Genomic DNA, 21,267 nt, shown 5'->3' with positions numbered 1-21,267 from the left:
CACTCCTTGGTGAAATGACATGACCAAAAGTTGAGTTCACAAGGATGTAGCAAACACAACTGACTGCCATAGTTCTGCCTACCTCAGTTCTGCCCTTATAGACAAACTACACTACACCACAGTCATATGCAGGAGTCATGAAAGACAATGGAGCAAAAATAATTAAGGAATCAATTTGCAGACACCTAGAAGATAATAAGGTGATAAGTAACAGCATGGATGCCCTGAGGAGATGAGCTTACAATATTTAGGGTAATGGGGAAAAATAGTTCAGCTTCACACCGAAGTTTTGGATTTCATTGAATAACTAAAGCTTCTTCTGACTCTTTTTCCACATGTGTTCATCTACTGGCCAACAGCAAGGTCCACTTATGTTCTTAAAAAAGGTAAATTTTTTTAATAAAAAAAGAAGAAAATACATCTGGGAAATTAGGCTTTTGCTAGATTAAGAAAAACAACAACTACAAGGATTAAGCATCAAGAATAACTTTCTTAAGGTCCAGCTTAAAGGTTACAGGCAAAACAAAAGCACCTGAGGTTAGCACAGAGGAATCCAAATGCCAAAAAGAAAGAAAAGGGATAATCATAATCTCCTCTTCCTAGACATTTCCTGATCTAATTACATATCTGGGGTTCTAGATGAATAGTTTCTAGATAAGATACTGATGAGATTTCATACCTGGCCCAAGCTTCTCACAGCATAACTGCCCCCTGTCTGCCTCTCCCTGAGAACAACAACAGATGGAGAAAAGCGGAGTCTTCTTTCAATTTTCTGAGGAAATAACAAAGGTGGAATTTTTAGATACAAACAAAATAAAACCCCCAGCTCTTCCCCCAGTGTAAATCTGCGCTGCTCCACTGGCTTTGCTGGAGCTACACTAAATTAGGCCAGACGAGGATCTAGCCCTAGAATTACTCCAGTGTATGAGAAGGTCGCAGTTGCCAGGCTGGAAGAGACGAGTGACCCATCTAAGGCAGTATCCTGTCTCAGTGAGTGTCACTCACCAGCACCTTCAGAAGAAAGCAGAGGAACAATAAATTAGTCCTTTATAGAGGAAACTTAAGGAGTTTCTTCCAAAATCCTGAATTAAAAATAGAGCTCCCTAAGGGATTTGAAGATTTTTCAGAGCTCCCTAAGGGATCTGAAGGCCCATGTTCCAACTAAACTCAACAGGATCTACTGTCCCTAATGCATGTCTTGCTCTGACAATCCAAGCATTGATTTCTGAAGCATGAAGAAACCAATGCCTGCAACTCGATAATGGAAAAACAATTGAAAAACCCTAAACCCTTCCCACTGTTAAGAATCACAGAGTGTCTGTGCAAGATTCAATCCTAAATTAAAAGGATCCCTAGCACATCGTCCATTAGAGGGCAGTCCTCTCTCTATGGTCTGTATCTCCCACACACACACACACTCCATCTCTAACTAGTTCATTAAAGAGAGTATGTATATATATCCAGATGTGGTTATGATAACAAGATCCCCATTTCTGTAGGAAATTAAACTCAAGAACAAATACCGGGTATGGCACAAACTACCCTGGGGAGTTCTGGGGAGGGAGGACCTATTCTGGCTCAGGAGGTGGTGGGGATACATAGGCCCAGATGTTAGAGAGCAGACAGCTCTGTCTGGAGCGTTGTTTCCATCTATGTTGTAAATATCACAAGTGAGCGAACTCCCACCCTTTCCCTGGGAGAGAATTCACCACTCCCATAAATCTACCTTTGTTATTTCCTCAGCAAGTGTTGGTGACTCGCTGAGGTTTCCAAACCAAAGCCCCGCCTTGTGATGCTGGACTGAATTCGTCCGCCAGTAGAGGTTACAACTAACAAGAAAACAAGCACTATTAATGCTATCCCAGCCATATTCTATGTGACATTTTTTTAAATGGACTGGAAATCCCAAGCTGTGATAAATGAATGGGGGTGGGTGTAGCTCCCTTTTATGGACACCCAGCTAGCCAGTAGCTGTAACATCCCTCTTAGAAGCTGTTCTCTAATGGCTCTACCTGGAAAGGATTAAAAAGACTCACTGCCTTGCATAGGTAAAGGGAAGTGAGTGGGCACCTGGCCAAAGGAGCCAATAGAAGGCAAGAACTTTTTAAAATTGATACAAGACTTCCCTTTTCTCCATCTGTTGTTGTTCTCAGGGAGAGGCAGACAGGGGGCAGTTATGCTGTGAGAAGCTTGGGCCAGGTATGAAATCTCATCAGTATCTTATCTAGAAACTATTCATCTGGAACCCCAGATATGTAATTAGATCAGGAAATGTCTAGGAAGAGGAGATTATGATTATCCCTTTTCTTTCTTTTTGGCTTTTGGATTCCTCTGTGCTAACCTCAGGTGCTTTTGTTTTGCTTGTAACCTTTAAGCTGGACCTTAAGAAAGTTATTCTTGATGCTTAATCCTTGTAGTTGTTGTTTTTCTTAATCTAGCAAAAGCCTAATTTCCCAGATGTATTTTCTTCTTTTTTAATTAATAAAATTTACCTTTTTTAAGAACATAAGTGGACCTTGCTGTTGGCCAGTAGATGAACACATGTGGAAAAAGAGTCAGAAGAAGTTTTAGTTATTCAATGAAATCCAAAACTTCGGTGTGAAGCTGAACTATTTTTCCCCATTGCCCTAAATTTGTCAGCTCATCTCCTCAGGGTATCCATGCTGTTACTTATCACCTTATTATCTTCTAGGTGTCTGCAAATTGATTCCTTAATTATTTGCTCCATTGTCTTTCATGACTCCTGCATATGACTGTGGTGTAGTGTAGTTTGTCTATAAGGGCAGAACTGAGGTAGGCAGAACTATGGCAGTCAGTTGTGTTTGCTACATCCTTGTGAACTCAACTTTTGGTCATGTCATTTCACCAAGGAGTGGACCTTGCTGAAGTAGATGAACTCATGCGGACAAAGAGTCAGAAGAAGTTTTAGTTGTGCAATGAAATCCAAAAACTTCAATGTCAAGCTGAACTATATTTGCCCCATTGCCCTTAATCTTGTCAGCTCATCTCAGCATTGCAAAGTGAGTGCAAAGTTGGTGTCAAGGAGCAGAGCTGGTTGAATGTACCCCTCTCACTAGGTTGTCATCCAAGATGGATGCTACGTGCTACATGTTATTGGAGGTCCCATCAGAAGAGAAGAGAAGAATGTCCTGGAAAAAGGAGAATTATTCTAAAAAAGGGCTGCTGACTCCATAATGACGTTTCAGCAGAGTCTCTGTTGGAGAGTTTATTATTTAAAATGCTCTCAAATGACATGCCAGAGACTCATTGGTTTAAACATTCATGCTTTGCACCTGAAGGAGAAATAGTGATGGAAATGAATTTTGATTAGGTCTGAGGTCTCCACATAAAGCATCCATAACAAATGGTCAGGTTAGTAAAGTTTTCCCAGCATTTGTCTGTATGAATAATGCCTGCTGAAACACCCAAAGGCTGGGGAAACAAGCTCCATAGAACAGGGAGGGTGATTTGTGGAGTGCACATTAGAAGATCTCTCTAGTGTAGAGCCAGACTTTCGAAGTTCTGTAGAAGGAAAGGCATCCTGTTCTGAAAGTTGCTATGCCATTCTAGGAGTTTGGGGTAGAGTTAACTTTCTTTTTTTAAAACAGGTAATGGAAGTTGGAGCTCCCCCCCGGTACAGAAGCCCCACATAATGCTGTAAAGTGCTTCAAAGGCTGAATTCTCCTATCACTCCAGGGCTTCAAAAAGTCACCTCTTGAGAAGTGCCTGATGCTGCTGGCTCTTCAGGGATGAATTGTGTCCAGGGCAATGTTTAAAAAAGGCGGGAGGAATTAGGAGAATCAGAAGACAGATATTACGATGCATCAGAGTTTTTAATGCGAGTGACATTTGCAATACCCAGCTACAGGAAAAATACTAGAGCAGAAAGAATGCATTTTCAGTTTTTCAAGATAGGCTTCGATCGACGACCCACCTCAATGGGACGTATTTCACACAAGAGCTGCTTTGTCGTTGTTGCAGCTGCAGAGTTTGACGAACAAGTCCCTATTGCAACCATTTTCAGTTCCTTTTATTACCCCTGTCGGTGGGACGTGAGACAAAGCAAAACAGAAGCAGAGGACTATGCAGCTTGTTAATTAAACATCTGTGCAGAGAAGGTCAAAGTGAGACTCTAAAGATACGTATTGATGGAAAGGATAGAATAGACGGGGTCTAATTCTCCTTCTCGTCAAGGTCTATTTTCCCCACTCTCAAGGGACTTAAAATGATAATAAATGTAACTGATAACTGTCTTAAGGCCCCTATTTCCTTTAAACTGCAGAGTTAGTGTAAACAGCCTGTGTGTAGTCCAGAATGAGTCCACATGTGACTAAGAGGATCGGCACACGGCTGGGAAAGCATTGGCAGAAGAGTCATTAGAAGCGTAACATTAGAAATGCAGCATGGTTATCAGACCCAGGTGCTGAGCACACAAAGCTCCCACTGAGCACAACAGGAGCCATGTTTACACAGAACTTCTGAAAGCCATGCCAGAAAGGTCGACGTGAATCTGGATATTGCTGTTCAATTCCTGGTTGTTCTTTCTTCCACAAATATTGCTGCTGGTTTTAGCATGGCCCACAGCTTCCACCGAGGTATCTATGGCGAGATACCCCAGAACCACATAAGCCCCCATAACCATAACCGCCCAGGTAACCGCCTAATCCCCCATAACCGTAACGGCCACCATAACCACCGTATCCCCCTAAACCATACAATCCTCCATAAGGGCCTCCATAGCCGTACAATCCCCCATGACCCAATGAGCCCCCAAAACCGGGTCCGACCACAGGTGCTCCTATGGCTCCCACTCCACTGTGCTGAGGAAAATTGCTGAGAATTGGTCCCGGGAGGGTCACGACAACCGGTGAGGGTCTGATCAACACTTCAGAGTCAGGGCACTGCCTAACGCACGGCTCGTTGCAGCTGCCAGTGACTGGACTGGGTCGGGCCACCCCACAGTCTGGATAGCACAGGCTGGAGAAAGTCATCTTTCAGGGAAGGAGGTAAACCTGAAACATACAACAGAGACTAGAGTAAAGAGAAGGTACGAGGGCTGGTGGAAGAAAGGCTTCAAAGCTCAGTGTGGCTCAAGAGAGAAAGAAAGAGGGGCCTTAGACCCTGTGTACATGGCCATGTATTTCTTCCTATATCCTCTTTCTACACCTCTTGTCCACTCGCACTAAACTTCCCTACCAACCGACCCCCTTCAACCTCTCTCAATGGCTTTATATGAAAAACACCGAGTGGAATAAGTGTCACTATTTCTATACTGGACATCTGGGAGTCTGTGTCCATTTTAGACATTTCTCAAAGAGAACATGGCTGGGATCATGGTAATCACTTGCTTTCGTTTCAGGATTTAACCTCTGCATGCAAACCAGTTGAGTCTGGTCTCACAGTATAGTTCTTTGAGTTTCCAAAGCTTGTGAGTCAACAATACTTGCTGATGAATGAACAGAAAACTTTACTTTTCTCCAAACAAATCACTAAGGACAAGTTCCTCAGCTGGGGAAAAAGGGGTTCAGGTTCAGCGACACTAAATTGCACCGTCTCAGGAGAAGCACCATCAATTTCTGCTCAGGAGAACATTGGAAATGGTAGACTGTATCTCACCACTTGTCAGCTTAATCCATTCTCCTGTCTCCAATAGTGAGGAGTAACAGCTGCTTCAGGTGAAAGTAAAAGACCACTGAACTGGTCCTTTCTGAACTAACCTGGGAAAGTTTCTTCCTAATATGGCTAAGTGAAAAATGGCTAAATGAATTTCTAAAGTTACTGAAAAGATTTCAGTGCCCTAAATCTATTTCCAGTTAATACAAAATATGTTTCCCAATTGCATATGTTGCTCCCAAAATCCACCTATTAGCTTTAAATCATATATCCACCAGCTCCTGTAACTGAATCACTACACAAGTTAATTACGGAAGAACACCCTGATCCCCAATAAATATCACAGTGAATAAATGGAAGATTCAGTCTTACATTAAAATAGCCCCTACTATATAATCTCTCTAGAGTTCGAAAGCGATTGAGTGGAATTGGACTTACCCAATTCACCGAGGCGATGAAGTCCGGAGAAGTGTTTAGAAGAGCCCTGAGTGGTAAGCGCTTTTATACAGTTCCTAGGACTGCCTGGAGGATCTGTGATGCTGTTTGTGGAGGCGGTCCTAATTAGTTACCAAAAAAACTTGATTGCCTTGCAAAATCCTCCTTTGGATGCAGCTGTTTTTCTCAGGGGTTGTGATTATTAGGTTAATCTGAGCCTCAGAGGGCCGTGACATGCACATCGCACTCTTCATCTTTCTTTCATCTTCAAATGGTATGGGCCAAGTGTGTTCCTCATGCCATTCAATCGACTTTATTGGTGCGTCAATGAGAATGAATGTCAAGGTGATTCTGAGCGGTATCAGTAGCACAAGTACGTGTCATGAAAGGAATCCAGTTCGTTCCTTTCAATTCCTGCTGGTCGTGGTTAGGGGCATGGGGCAGTTCATTCTAAACCTGCCAGGAAGGAGGGAGCCATTTTTCTACATTCTCAGCAGGTCAGATCCAATTCCCTTTTAAGTTACTGGGAATCATTCCATTGCCTCCAGCGTGTTTCTTGTCAATACCTTAAGTCTGAAATTCACGATTTGGCTGGGGGATGGTACGATGGCAATGAACAACTTTAGTCCAATTTTAAACTTTCAAACTGGTCTTAACAGGATCTTAAGTGGAGCATGGGCCTTTGTGATGGCCCTCTGTCCATGGGTGAATCTTACCCTGTGGTGAGTAATACTTGTCTTAACATTGGACCTCCACTTGGGTCACCAATGCCGTCTCAAAGGGCTGCCTAGATCTGGTTTGCTCATGGCTCAAGGGGAGGAATGGCGGGGAGTGAAAGGAACCAGGCCAAGTGTAGTGGCCTCCCCGCACAGGATTAGGCCAGCAGCATCCAGATGGAGGCCAGGGGGCTCAGAGCCCCCCCACCCAGAAGGATCGTGGGCCCAGGGCCGCAGGCAACTGCAGGTTCCCCGCACTAGGATGTTAACGGGGCGGCCGGCAGGCCAGGTGCTGAGCACTGCTTGGCTCCCAGTGAGCGTGCTCATTGTTCAGTAACATCTCCTGATGCAGCTGCGCTCGCTGGTGATTAAAATGCTTAAGGGGGCAAATTGGGGGGGATGGGCAGGGTCTGAGCTGGGGGTGGTAACTGACTGCATAGGGGCAGGGGGATCACACAGCTGGAGACAGGGGCAGAAGGGGGCCAAGGATGAGGAGGGAGGAGCAGGGTTCAGCTCAGGGCTGAGGGGCTGCTAGAGGGTGGCCGAGGGCAAAGCCCGGCACAGGGAGTGTTTTAGTCAGCACTCAGCAGGGGTAGAACACGCCCAGCTCCCTCCTTTAGCTGTGTGTCCCTGTGACTGGGACCTGCCCTTCCTTGTTGCTGCCCCAGCCTGATTCGATCCTTGTTACAGAGAACAGGATAAGGAGCCTCCCTGCGACTCACTGGGACCACTGGGCCAAGCGAATTGCGATTACGCCCCTTTCAAGCTGAAGGATTTCAGCAGCATGGCGGAAGCTATGTTGTGACAGCTGAGAAGAGGCGACCTGTATCTTGGCCGAGGGTTAGACTACGTGAGCCTTGCGGTGCCTTCAAACCCCCTGGGTCGATGACCTTTGACTTCTGCCCAGGTGAGGCCTGTGCCAGCAAAGTGTGGAGACAGAAGAAGGTACCTGGCTGTGGTGATTGTGAAATGGGATTGTGCTGTGCTTCAGTGTGTGCCAATGCCCTGGTCATGGTGGCTAGATGGACCCAGAGAAGGGCGTGAGGAACAGACTGGCTGGGTCACAGCCCTGAATGCGACAAGCACAGGTCACAGTGGACATGCGTCTTTGCCAGTGGATACCCCACCAGCCGCCCCAATGCAGCTCTGCACCCACTGGTCTCTTCACCTGGACAGTCAATGGCCTGTATTTTTAGCTGACTTGGCACAAGTGAAAATTGTCCCGAGCCCAAAATTAGAGGCCTTTTAAAAGAGATGCCCGGGTGTGCCCAGCATCGTGGGCCAGGCAGTACTGCAGGTGTCAGCTCCCTGGCGTGTGAGTGCACCTTGCTGGCCAGGTAATGGAGCAGGATTCAGCAGGAGAAATGATCAGGTAGAAGCCAACCAGAATATTGTACCAGGGAGCAAACAATAATCCATACTCTTCTTAGAAACATAGAATCACAATGCAAAAGGCAAAGCCCAGAAATCTTACAACCTACCCCCGCAAAATGCCTGCATCTCCTCGTATAAAGGGCAGAGAAAGTGTGTGCAGGTAATTTAATTGCTAGATAATCCACCTCCGCAGTAAATTTATTCTTTATTTATTTCTGAGTCCCTTTTGTTCTGCGTTGTGTCATTGAGAGAAGTGGCTGCTTATTCTAGCCAGAGTCTCACTATAGGGCTATGGGAAACCAACCACCACGATTAGTTTTTTATAAACAGAAATGTCATTTTATGTCTTTCTGAATATGTTTCATGCCATAAAGTCATTGCAGTGCCCGTATTTCGATTACGATTCTATTCAGTCCATGCTTTTTGTCCAGTACCTATGAATAAGTTTACTTAACAGTTATATAGGAGGACACTATAGGGACGTTAAAGAATTGTGTGAAAGGTAATGTGGCAATCGTACAGTAGTTTTCATTCTCTATGTACTGTACTAATACAAAAAATAAATACATTATCATTAAGGCTAAAATTGTCACAGAGACAATGGTATCCGTGACTTCCAGAGACCTCCGTGACACTTTCCGTTTCAGCCCAAGAGTGCAGGGGCCGGAGCTCTCAGCTGCCCTGGGTAGCAAGGTGACCTCGCAGCTCCCAGCTGTGGGAACCGGAGCTCCTACTGAGGGCTGGAGGGGCCCTCCACCGCTTTAAGCTGCCATGGGTGGCAGGAGGGGGGTGGGACCCTGGTACTCTTAGCCACTGCAGGTGTCAGGAGTACCCCGGATCTCCCAGCCACAGTGGGAACCTGGAGGACCCCTGAGACACAGCGGCAGTGGCTGCTGTAACACCCCAAACCCCTTCCTCATTTTTTCACGGGTTTCTGTGAGTCTTTGTTCATTGCCCGTGACCTATACCGGACTTTTCCTAAAATTAACCGTGACCAAAGCTTAACCTTAATTTCCATCAATCTACAATATCCTAAATCACCTGAAAAAAACAAGTAAGGGGCACAGATATGCTTGCTCAGCCAGAGTCCTAAAATGCCCACTTCTAGCTCTGGCCACAGGCTGACTTGTAAAGTTCCCTGTTACACTGTGTTACCAGACAAGGCTAGGAACATGTCCAGTTACAAAATGTTTGCATCCTTGGATCTAAGCATCAAGAATAAAGAGCTGGCTAATGTTGTGATTCCCTTTCACTGTCCTTATATGTGAGGATAAAACTTTGCCACAGGAATTACAAGGCTGTCAATTTCGATCTTTTCCATGAGTGCGGTAACACTGGAAATCTCAATACATAATTCAAGCATCAAAAACTTGCTTTAAGTCATAGCATCCTTTGGGCTGAAGTCACCAGGTGCACTGTGTGCGCTATATTACTTTCTCGGAAACACATCTCTCCAATGGGTCAGAGTAACCCAATGGTAATGAATTCCTTCAGGTTTGTGAAAAGAGTTACAGATTGGTATATCTCTTCAACATTGCCTTCTTTATGAATGAGGATAACAATGGTCCAAAGGAATTACAGACAGCTGCAGCGGCACAGGAGCTAGCAAACAGAGCTGTAAACAGGGGAGTTTGAGTGGGAGTTTGTATTGTGGTGCTTGTTTGGGGTTTGCTTTTGCTGGGGGGTTGGTCTTTTTGGTGTGACTTGTGTTTCCCAGATTAACAGGACGTAGGTGGGAAGGCGATGACAGATATGGAGGCAGCTGTGGGAGTGACTCCTGTAGTGAAAGAAACATTGAGGATGACTGGATGTGGAAGCTGTGGTATGTACATGATCCTGGAGGGGGGACCTGGTAAGAGTTTTTTCTGCATGAAATGCCGTCTGATAGAGCTGATGGAGGAAAAGATCCAAGGTTTGGAGATGCAGGTGAAAAGTCTGGTTGAGTTTAGGAAGGAGTTTGAGCAGATGATGGAGCAAAGACATGAGGTATCTGAAGGGAAAAGCTCAAACTTACAGATGGAAGCAGGGCTGGGGAATTTTGAGGGGAGACTGGGTGAGGAAAGTGGTCAGTGGAAGCATGTGACTAAAAGAACCAGGCAGAGGAAAAGACGGGCTAGTGAAGGAGAAATAGAGCTTAGGAACACGTTTGCAGAGTTGAAAAATGAAGAAGGGGCTCAGCAGGTACTTGTTGAAGGTGGAAGGATAAGGAAGAAGAGAAGAGAGGCTAGTCCTATAGGAAAAGGGGAAGAGTCAAGGGAGACTACACCAAATATGAGCCCCAGGAGGATACAGGCTGGGTTGAAGAGGATTATAAGGGAAAATAGGAATGGAAAGAACTTGCAGCCAGAGAGAACAGGGGAGAGACTGGAGAATAGCACCGTCACCAGGAAAAGGCAGGTCTATGTGATTGGGGACTCTTTATTGAGAAGAATAGACAGGCCTGTAACTAGAGCTGATCCAGAGAATAGAAGGGTGTGCTGTCTTCCGGGTGCTAAGATACGGGATGTAGACCTGAGGTTGAAAAGGATCCTAAAGGGAGCGGGAAAGAATCCCCTAATTATCCTTCATGTGGGAACAAATGATACGGCTAGATTCTCGCTGGAAAGTATTAAGGGGGACTATGCTAGGCTGGGGAAGACGCTTAAGGAAATTGAGGCTCAGGTGATCTTTAGTGGGATCCTTCCTGTTCCTAGAGAAGGGCAACAAAGGTGTGACAAGATTATGACTGTCAACAGATGGCTTAGGCAGTGGTGCTATAAGGAGGGTTTTGGGATGTCTGGCCACTGGGAGGCATTCACGGACAGAGGACAGTTCTCTCGGGATGGACTTCATCTGAGTAGGGAAGGAAATAGACTTCTAGGATGGAGGCTGGCACAACTGATAAAGAGAGCTTTAAACTAGGAAGTAGGGGGAGATGGTTGGGAGATGTCCAGGTAATCCCCACGCCAGATTTTAGCATTGAGAGGGAAGAAGACGAAGTAAGAAAGGATACAGCCGTGGGTAGGAGAATGTATATAAGGAGCGAGGGCGGTGTGGATACTAGTCTAATAGGTTATACTGGCTGTAGAATGACTGTGCCTAATAGGGTACAAAATGTGAGCGAGGCCAAACAGCAAAAATTAAGATGTTTGTACACCAATGCGAGGAGCCTAGGTAACAGAATGGAGGAATTAGAGCTACTGGTGCAGGAAGTGAAACCAGATATTCTAGGGATAACAGAAACATGGTGGAATAGTAGTCATGACTGGACTACAGATATTGAAGGGTATGTGCTGTTTAGGAAACACAGAAACAAAGATAAAGGTGGTGGAGTAGCATTGTATATCAATGATGACGTAGAATGTAAAGAAACAAGAAGCGATGCAATGGATAAGACGGAGTCCGTCTGGGCAAAAATTACATTGGGGAAGATAACTAGTAAAGCCTCTCCTACGATAGTGCTTGGGGTGTGCTATAGACCTCCGGGATCTAATTTGGATATGGATAGAGCCCTTTTTAATGTTTTTAATTGAGTAAATACGAATGGAAACTGCGTGATCATGGGAGACTTTAACTTCCCAGATATAGACTGGAGGACCAGTGCTAGTAATAATAATAGGGCTCAGATTTTCCTAGATGCGATAGCTGATGGATTCCTTCATCAAGTAGTTGCTGAACCAACTAGAGGGGATGCCATTTTAGATTTAATTTTGGTGAGTAGCAAGGACCTCATAGAAGAAATGGTTGTAGGGGACAATCTTGGCTCAAGTGATCATGAACTAATTCAGTTCAAACTAAATGGAAGGATTAACAAAAATAAATCTGCAACTAGGGTTTTTGATTTCAAAAGGGCTGACTTTCAAAAATTAAGGAAATTAGTTAGGGAAGTGGATTGGACTGAAGAATTTATGGATCTAAAGGTAGAGGAGGCCTGGGATTACTTTAAATCAAAGCTGCAGAAGCAATTGGAAACCTGTATCCCTAGGAAGGGAAAAAAATTCATAGGAAGGAGTTGTAGACCAAGCTGGATGAGCAAGCATCTTAGAGAGGTGATTAAGAAGAAGCAGAAAGCATACAGGGAGTGGAAGATAGGAGACATCAGCAAGGAAAGCTACCTAATTGAGGTCAGAACATGTATGGATCAAGTGAGACAGGCTAAAAGTCGAGTAGAGTTGGACCTTGCAAAGGGAATTAAAACCAATAGTAAAAGGTTCTATAGCCATATAAATAAGAAGAAAACTAAGAAAGAAGTGGGGCCGCTAAACACTGAGGATGGAGTGGAGGTTAAAGATAATCTAGGCATGGCCCAATATCTAAACAAATACTTTGCCTCAGTCTTTAATAAGGCTAAAGAGGATCTTAGGGATAATGGTAGCATGACAAATGGGAATGAGGATATGGAGGCAGATATTACCATTTCTGAGGTAGAAGCGAAACTCATACAGCTTAATGGGACTAAATCGGGGGGCCCAGATAATCTTCATCCAAGAATATTAAAGGAATTGGCACCTGAAATTGCAAGCCCATTAGCAAGAATTTTTAATGAATCTGTAAACTCAGGAGAAGTACTGAATGATTGGAGAATTGCTAATATAGTTCCTATTTTTAAGAAAGGAAAAAAAAGTGATCCGGGTAACTACAGGCCAGTTAGTTTGACATCTGTAGTATGCAAGGTCCTGGAAAAAAATTTGAAGGAGAAATTAGTTAAGGACATTAAAGTCAATGGTAAATGGGACAAAATACAACATGGTTTTACAAAAGGTAGATCGTGTCAAACCAACCTAAACTCCTTTTTTGAAAAAGTAACAGATTTTTTAGATAAAGGAAATGCAGTGGATCTAATGTACCTTGATTTCTGTAAGGCTTTGATACCGTGCCACATGGGGAATTATTAGTTAAATTGGAGAAGATGGGGATCAATATGAACATCAAAAGGTGGATAAGGAATTGGTTAAAGGGGAGACTGCAACGGGTCTTACTGAAAGGCGAACTGTCAGGTTGGAGGGAGGTTACCAGTGGAGTTCCTCAGGGATCGGTTTTGGGACCAATCTTATTTAATCTTTTTATTACTGACCTTGGCACAAAAAGTGGGAGTGTGCTAATAAAGTTTGCAGATGATACAAAGCTGGGAGGTATTGCCAATTTAGAGAAGGATCGGGATATTATACAGGAGGATCTGGATGACCTTGTAAACTGGAGTAATAGTAATAGGATGAAATGTAATAGTGAGAAGTGTACGGTTATGCATTTAGGGATTAATAACAAGAATTTTAGTTATAAGTTGGGGACGCATCAATTAGAAGTAACGGAAGAGGAGAAGGACCTTGGAGTATTGGTTGATCATAGGATGACTATGAGCTGCCAATGTGATATGGCTGTGAAAAAAGCTAATGCGGTTTTGGGATGCATCAGGAGAGGCATTTCCAGTCGGGATAAGGAGGTTTTAGTACCATTATACAAGGCACTGGTGAGACCTCACCTAGAATACTTTGGGCAGTTCTGGTCTCCCATGTTTAAAAAGGATGAATTCAAACTGGAGCAGGTACAGAGAAGGGCTACTAGGCTGATCCGAGGAATGGAAAACTTGTCTTATGAAAGGAGACTTAAAGAGCTTGGCTTGTTTAGCCTAACTAAAAGAAGGTTGAGGGGAGATATGATTGTTCTCTATAAATATATCAGAGGGATAAATACAGGAGAGAGAGAGGAATTATTTCAGCTCAGCACCAATGTGGACACAAGAACAAATGGGTATAAACTGGCTACCAGGAAGTTTAGACTTGAAATTAGATGAAGGTTTCTAACCATCAGAGGAGTGAAGTTTTGGAATAGCCTTCCAAGGGAAGCAGTGGGGGCAAAAGATCTATCTGGTTTTAAGATTCTACTCGATAAGTTTATGGAGGAGATGGTATGATGGGATAATGTGATTTTGGTAAGTAATTGATCTTTAAATATTCAGGATAAATAGGTCTAATCCCCTGAGATGGGATATTAGATGGATGGGATCTCAGTTACTCAGGAAAGAATTTGCTGTAGTATCTGGCTGGTGAATCTTGCCCATATGCTCAGGGTTTAGCTGATGGCCATATTGGGGTCGGGAAGGAATTTTCCTCCAGGGCAGTTGGAGAGGCCCTGGAGGTTTTTCGCCTTCCTCTTTAGCATGGGGCACGGGTCACGTGAGAGAAGATTCTCTGCTCCTTGAAGTCTTTAAACCACGATTTGAGGACTTCAATAGCTCAGACATAGGTGAGGTTTTTCGTAGGAGTGGGTGGGTGAGATTCTGTGGCCTGCGCTGTGCAGGAGGTCGGACTAGATGATCAGAATGGTCCCTTCTGACCTTAGTATCTATGAGTCTATGAATCTAAGTGTGAACATTTCAAGCTTGTTCATGTGCAGAATCGGAATTAAAATCTCAATATAGAATTCAAATGGGAAAAATTTGGGGACAAGACAATGTAAGTCTGCTGATGTGTAAAAACCCACCACTGAGGCTAAACCTTCAAATACAGGGAGTTAAAGTGTGTGGCAAGACTCTCGATGGTTGATCGTTGTTCACACTTAGATCAGAAGATGTTTCATCCAAACGTTCCCCCCAAAAGCCATCAAAACAAAAGAAAACAAAAATCCAGTATTAGGTTCTCTAAAAGTTACTCTCAGGTTAGTGATTTATTTGGAGGCCATGAATGGTAAGTATCCAGTGGAGTTCAGGAGATACAGGTTAGTGTTTGGCATGAGCAGTTCCAAATATTGGGGTTAGTTTCTGACTCTGCCAATCACTCCGTGTCTCACCTTCATCTGAATGTGCCTCCGTTTCCCTCCATGGCAAATAGGTATAATTGTAACACGAAGGGTGGATTATCTGAAGCTTCCTCTGACCTAAGGATTTCAAAGCACTTCACAAACACTTATCAAGTTTTATACAGCCAAAGAGGTGTATTATTATAATAGTAGGAGCTTTTTACTGGGATTAGATGTTCCAATATTGAAGATTAAATGCTGCTCAGAGTCACCCTGACATTCATTCTCATTGAAACACCAATAAAGTTGTCAGAATGCACAAGGAATGCATTTGGCCCATACCATTTGAAGATGAAAGAAATATGAAGAGTGCAACGTGCATGTCGCGCCCTCTGAGGCTCAGATTAATCTAATAATCACAACCCCTGAAGAAAACAGCTTCATCCAAAGGAGTATTTTGCAAGGCAATAAAGTTTGTTTGGTAACTAATTAGGACCTCCTCCACAAACGGCATTGCAGATCCTTCAGGCAGTCCTAGGAACTGTATAAAAGCGCTCGCTCTGGGCTCTTTTAAACACTTCTCTGGACTTCATCTCCTCGGTGAACTGGGGTAAGTCCAATTCCACTCAATCGCTTTCGAACTCTACAGATCTTAGATAGTAGGGGCTATTTTAATGTAAGGTTGAATCTTACATTTACTCACTGTGATATTTATTAGGGATCAGGGTGTTCTTCCATAATTATCTTGTGTAGTGATTCAGTTACAGGAGTTGGTGGATATATTTTGGGGGATTTGGGGAGCAACATATGCAATTGGGAACCATATTTCATATTAATTGGAAATAGATTTTGGGCACTGAAATTTTTTCAATAACTTTAAAAACTCATTTAGCCATTTTGCACTTAGCCATATTAGGAATAAACTTTCCCAGGTTAGTCCAGAAAGGACCAGTTCAGTGGTCTTTTACTTTCACCTGAAGCAACTGCTACTCCTCACTGTTGGAGACAGGAGAATGGATTAAGCTGACAAGTGGTGAGATACAGTCTAGCAATTCTTGTGTTTTTCTCAGGAGAAATACCCATTAAAGGTGCTTCTCCTGAGATGATGTGTTTAGTGTTAGAATTTAGTGTTGCTCCATGGACCTGAACCCCAGCTGAGAAGCTTGTCCTTAGTGATTTGTTTGGAGAAAAGTAAAGTTTTTTTTTTTTATTCATCAGCAAGTACTGTTGACTCACAAGCTTTGGAAACTCAAAGAACTACACTGTGATACCAGACTCAGCTGGTTTGAATGCAGAAGTTAAATCCTGAAATGAAAGCAAGTGATTACCATGATCCCAGCCATGTTCTCTTTGAGAAATGTCTAAAATGGACACAGACTCCTAGGTGTCCAGCATGGAAATAGTGACACTTATTCCAGTCGGTGTTTTTCAGACAAAGCCATTGAGAGGGGCTCTAGGGGGTCGGTTGGGAGGGAAGTTTAGTGTGAGTGGACAGGAGGTGAAATAAGAGGATATAGGAAGAAATACATGGCCATGAACAGAGGGACTAAGGCCCCTCTTTCTTTCTCTCTTGGGCCGCACCGAGCTTCGAAGCCTTTCTTCCACCAGCCCTTGTACCTTCTCTTTACTCTAATCCCGGTTGTGTGTTTCAGCTTTACCTCCGTTCCAGAAACATGACATTTTCCAGCCTGTGCTATCCAGACTGTGGGGTGGCCCGACCCAGTCCAGTCACTGGCAGCTGCAATGAGCCATGCGTTAGGCAGTGCCCTGACTCCGAAGTGCTAATCAGACCCTCACCGGTTGTCGTGACCCTCCCAGGACCAATTCTCAGCAATTTCCCTCAGCACAGTGGAGTGGGAGCCATAGGAGCACCTGTGGTCGGACCCGGTTTTGGGGGCTCATTGGGTCATGGGGGATTGTACGGCTATGGAGGCCATTACGGAGGATTGTATGGTTTAGGGGGATATGGTGGTTACGGTGGCTGTTATGGTTATGGGGGATTAGGCGGTTACCTGGATGGTTATGGTCATGGGGGAATATGTCGTTCTGGGGTATCTCACCATAGGTACTTCAGTGGAAGCTGTGGGCCATGCTAAAACCACCAGGGATATTCATGGAAGAAGGAAGAACCAGGAACTAAACAGGAAGATCCAGATTCTCCCCTGACTTTTTGGGCATGGCTTTCAGAAGTGCTGTGCAAACATGGCTCCAGTTGAGCTCAGAGGGAGCTGTGTGTGCTTAGCACCTGGGTCTGATAACCATGCTGCATTCCTAAAGTTACGCTTTATGAGTTTTTCTGTCAAGGCTTTGCCAGCGATGTGCGGATTTTCTTATTCACAAGTGGACTCATTCTGAATTACATGCAGGCTGTTTACACTAACTCTGCAGTTTAAAGGAAATAGGAGCCTTAAGACAGGTGTCAGTTATATTTATTATCATTTTAAGTCCCTTGAGAGTGGGAAAAATAGACCTTCTTGTGAAGGAGAAATAGACCCCGTCCGTTCTGCCCTTCCCATCAATACGTATCTTTAGAGTCTCGCTTTCACCTTCTCTGCACATATGTTTAATTAACAAGCTGCATAGTCCTCTGCTTCTGTTTTGCTTTGTTTCACGTCCCACCGACTGAGGTAATAAAAGGAAATGAGAATGGTTGCAATGGGGACTTGTTCGTCAACCTCTGCAGCTGCAACAACAAAAAAGCAGATCTTGAGTGAAATACGTCCCATTGAGGTGGGTGATTGGTCGAAGCCTTTCTTGAAATACTGGAAAGACATTCTTTCTGCTCTAGTGTTTTTCCTGTAGCTGTGTATTGCAAATGTCACTCTCATTAAAAACTCTGATGCATCGTAATATCCGTCTTCTAGTTTTCCTTGTTCCTCTATCCTAGTTTACACACTGCCCTGGACACAATTCATCCCTGAAGAGCCAGCAGCATCAGGCACTTCTCAAGAGGTGACTTTTTGAAGCCCTGGAGTGATAGGAGAATTCAGCCTTTGAAGCAGTTTACAGCATTATGTGGGGCTTCTGTACCGGGGTGGACCTCCAACTTCCATTACCTGTTTTAAAAAAGGAAAGTTAACTCTACCCCAAACGCCTAGAATGGCAGAGCAACTTTCAGAACAGGATGCCTTTCCTTCTACAGCACTTTGAAAATATGGCTCTACAGTAGAGAGATCTTCCCAATGTACACTCCACAAATCACCCTCCCTGTTCTACGGAGCTTGCTTCCCCAGCCTTTGGGTGTTTCAGCAGGCATTATTCATACAGGCAAATGCTGGGAAAACTTTGCTAACTTGACCATTTGTTATGGATGCTTTATCTGGAATCCTCAGAGCTAATCAAAATTAATTTCCATCACTATTGCTCCTTCAGGTGCTAAGGATGCATGTTTAAAGCAATGAATCTCTGGCATGTCATTTGAGAGCATTTTGAATAATAAACTCTCCAACAGAGACTCTGCTGAAACATCATTATGGAGTCATCAGCTCTTTTTTAGAATAATTCTCCTTTTTCCAGGACATTCTTCTCTTTTCCTCTGATGGGACCTCCAGTGACATGTAGCACGTAGCATCCATCTCGGAAGCAGTCTTTTATGACAAACTAGTGAGAGGGGAACATTCAACCAGCTCTGCTCCTTGATACCAACTTTGCACTCACTTTGCAATGCTGGAGATGAGCTGACAAGATTAAGGACAATGGGGCAAATATAGTTCAGCTTCACATTGAAGTTTTGGATTTCATTGCACAACTAAAACTTCTTCTGACTCTTTGTCCGCATGAGTTCATCTACTGGCTAACAGCAAGGTCCACTCCTTCGTGAAATGACATGACCAAAAGTTGAGTTCACAAGGATGTTGCAAACACAACTGACTGCCATAGTTCTGCCTACCTCAGTTCTGCCTACCTCAGTTCTGCCCTTATTTACAAACTACACTACACCACAGTCATATGCAGGAGTCATGAAAGACAATGGAGCAAATAATTAAGGAATCAATTTGCAGACACCTAGAAGATAATAAGGTGATAAGTAACAGCATGGATAGCCTGAGGAAAGTTGTACATACTGACTGTCAAGGCTGAGTTCCCACTCTGTCACTTTGAGTAGAGAAGCTGGGGGCCCGCAAGAACTCTAAAAATTAATACTGGCCACTCCAGGCTTGTATTAAACTCCCAAGGTTACAGTTTTTCTCTGACCTTGGATGGATAGACGCTGCCACCACCCAAGCACAAAACCCCTTTAACAACCCATGAAGGCGCACTTGGGAATTCCTTCCTGTGGGATACCCTAAAGCCTTTTCACTCCCCTCCTGGGAAGAGCTGAGAAAAAAAAACACAAGGAATTCAGCTGTTGACACCAGCTAATTAAACAACATATGCACAAACCTCTTAAGACACAAAAATACAATAATGTTCTTTAAAAAGGTAAATTTTATTAATAAAAAAGGAGAACATACATCTGGGAATTTAGGCTTTTGCTAGATTAAGAAAAACAATAACTACAAGGATTAAGCATCAAGAATAACTTTCTTGAGGTCCAGCTTAAAGGTTACAAGGAAAACAAAAGCACCTGAGGTTAGCACAGAGGAATCCAAAAGTCAAAAAGAAATAAAAGGGATAAACCTAATCTCCTCTTCCTAGACATTTCCTGATCTTATTTCATATCTGGGGTTCTAGATTAATAGTTTCTAGATAAGATACTGATATTTCATACCTGGCCCAAACTTCTCACAGCATAACTGCCCCCTGTCTGCCTCTCCCTGAGAATAACAACAGACGGACAAAAGCGGAGTCTTGTTTCAATTTAAAAAAGTTCTAGCCTTCCCATTGTGTCTTTTGGCCAGGTGCTCACTCACATCCCTTTACCTATGCAAGGCAGTAAGACATTTAACCCTTTCCAGGTAGAGCCATTAGAGAACAGCTTCTAAGAGGGATGTTACAGCTACTGGCTAGCTGGGTGTCCATAAAAGGGAGCTACACCCACCCCCATTCATTTATCACAGTTTGGGATTCCCAGTCCATTCAAAAAAATGTCACATTGAACATGGCTGAGATAGCATTAACAGTGATCTTTTCCTTGTTAAGCCGCATCCTCTACTGCCAAATGAGTTCAGTCCAGCATCACAAGGCGGGGCTTTGGTTTGGAAACCTCAACGAGTCACCAACATTTGCTGAGGAAATAACAAAGGTGGAATTTTTAGATAGAAACAAAATAAAACCCCCACCTCCTCCCCCAGGGTAAATCTGCGCTGCTCCACTGGCTTTGCTGGAGCTCCACTAAATTAGGCTAGACGAGGATCTAGCCCTAGAATTACTCCAGTGTATGAGAAGGTAGCAGTTGCCAGGCTGGAAGAGACGAGTGGCCCATCTAAGGCAGTATCCTGTCTCAGTGAGTGTCACTCACCAGCACCTTCAGAAGAAAGCAGAGGAACAATAAATTAGTCCTTTATAGAGGAAACTTAGGGAGTTTCTTCCAAAATCCTGAATTAAAAATAGGTAGTGAGATTTTTCAGAGCACCCTAAGGGATCTGAAGGCCCAAGTTCCAACTAAACTCAACAGGATCTACTGTCCCTAATGCATGTCTTGCTCTGACAATCCAAGCATTGATTTCTGAAGCATGAAGAAACTAATGCCTGAAACTCGATAATGGAAAAACAATTGAAAAACCCCAAACCCTTCCCACTGTTAAGAATCACAGAGTGTGTGTGGGACCATTGTCTCAACAAGTGTGAGTCACCAAATTTGTGTATGTTTTGCTATTCTCAGGAACAGAGTTGGGTTTTTGAAAATTGATATATTTCACGGGATGGTTGGTTAACCAGTTCTCTGACTGGCTAAGCGTGATTTCATCAGAGGAGGAGGAAGAGTCTGCACAGATTCCAACTGGAGAATCGTGCAAACAAGTGAAAGGAACATGTTGCTTTTGACTCGGCAGACTGTCTAGATTTAGTGATCAGAGACTTTACCTGAGACTCCGGTGAACTCAGCCTAAGCTTTTGGGAACTCATGATCCTTTTTAGCAACACTACTCCCTAGCCAGTTATTCCCCATTTTGTAGTTGTGCTGTGATGCTGGTAAGACAAGTGCCAGCTCCGGTAAGCCAAGTGTCAGCTGAGAATTGACAAACTCACAGCTGGAAGCCAGGCCAATTCACCTGTGTATAAGCATAAATGAAAGTGATTGTTAAATGTAGAAGAATCTATTTGGTGTTTAAAACATTCTGACATTCTGATTCTAATGGGATGGTGCATGCATTGTTTTCATCTATCTGTACCCAGTTAGAATGTAATAGCAAACATTTATATTGTGTATACCCCTCTAACTAAATAACCCATTCAATGAGAAAGAAGCCATGTGTCATGCAAATGAAGAAATTAAACACGAAGGTGTGAATTCTTATGTATTTGAAGGCAAGTG

Source organism: Dermochelys coriacea, chromosome 1, assembly GCF_009764565.3.
Source record: "Dermochelys coriacea isolate rDerCor1 chromosome 1, rDerCor1.pri.v4, whole genome shotgun sequence".
NCBI classification, from domain to species: Eukaryota; Metazoa; Chordata; order Testudines; family Dermochelyidae; genus Dermochelys; species Dermochelys coriacea.
Note: the sequence above shows the minus strand (reverse complement) of the source record.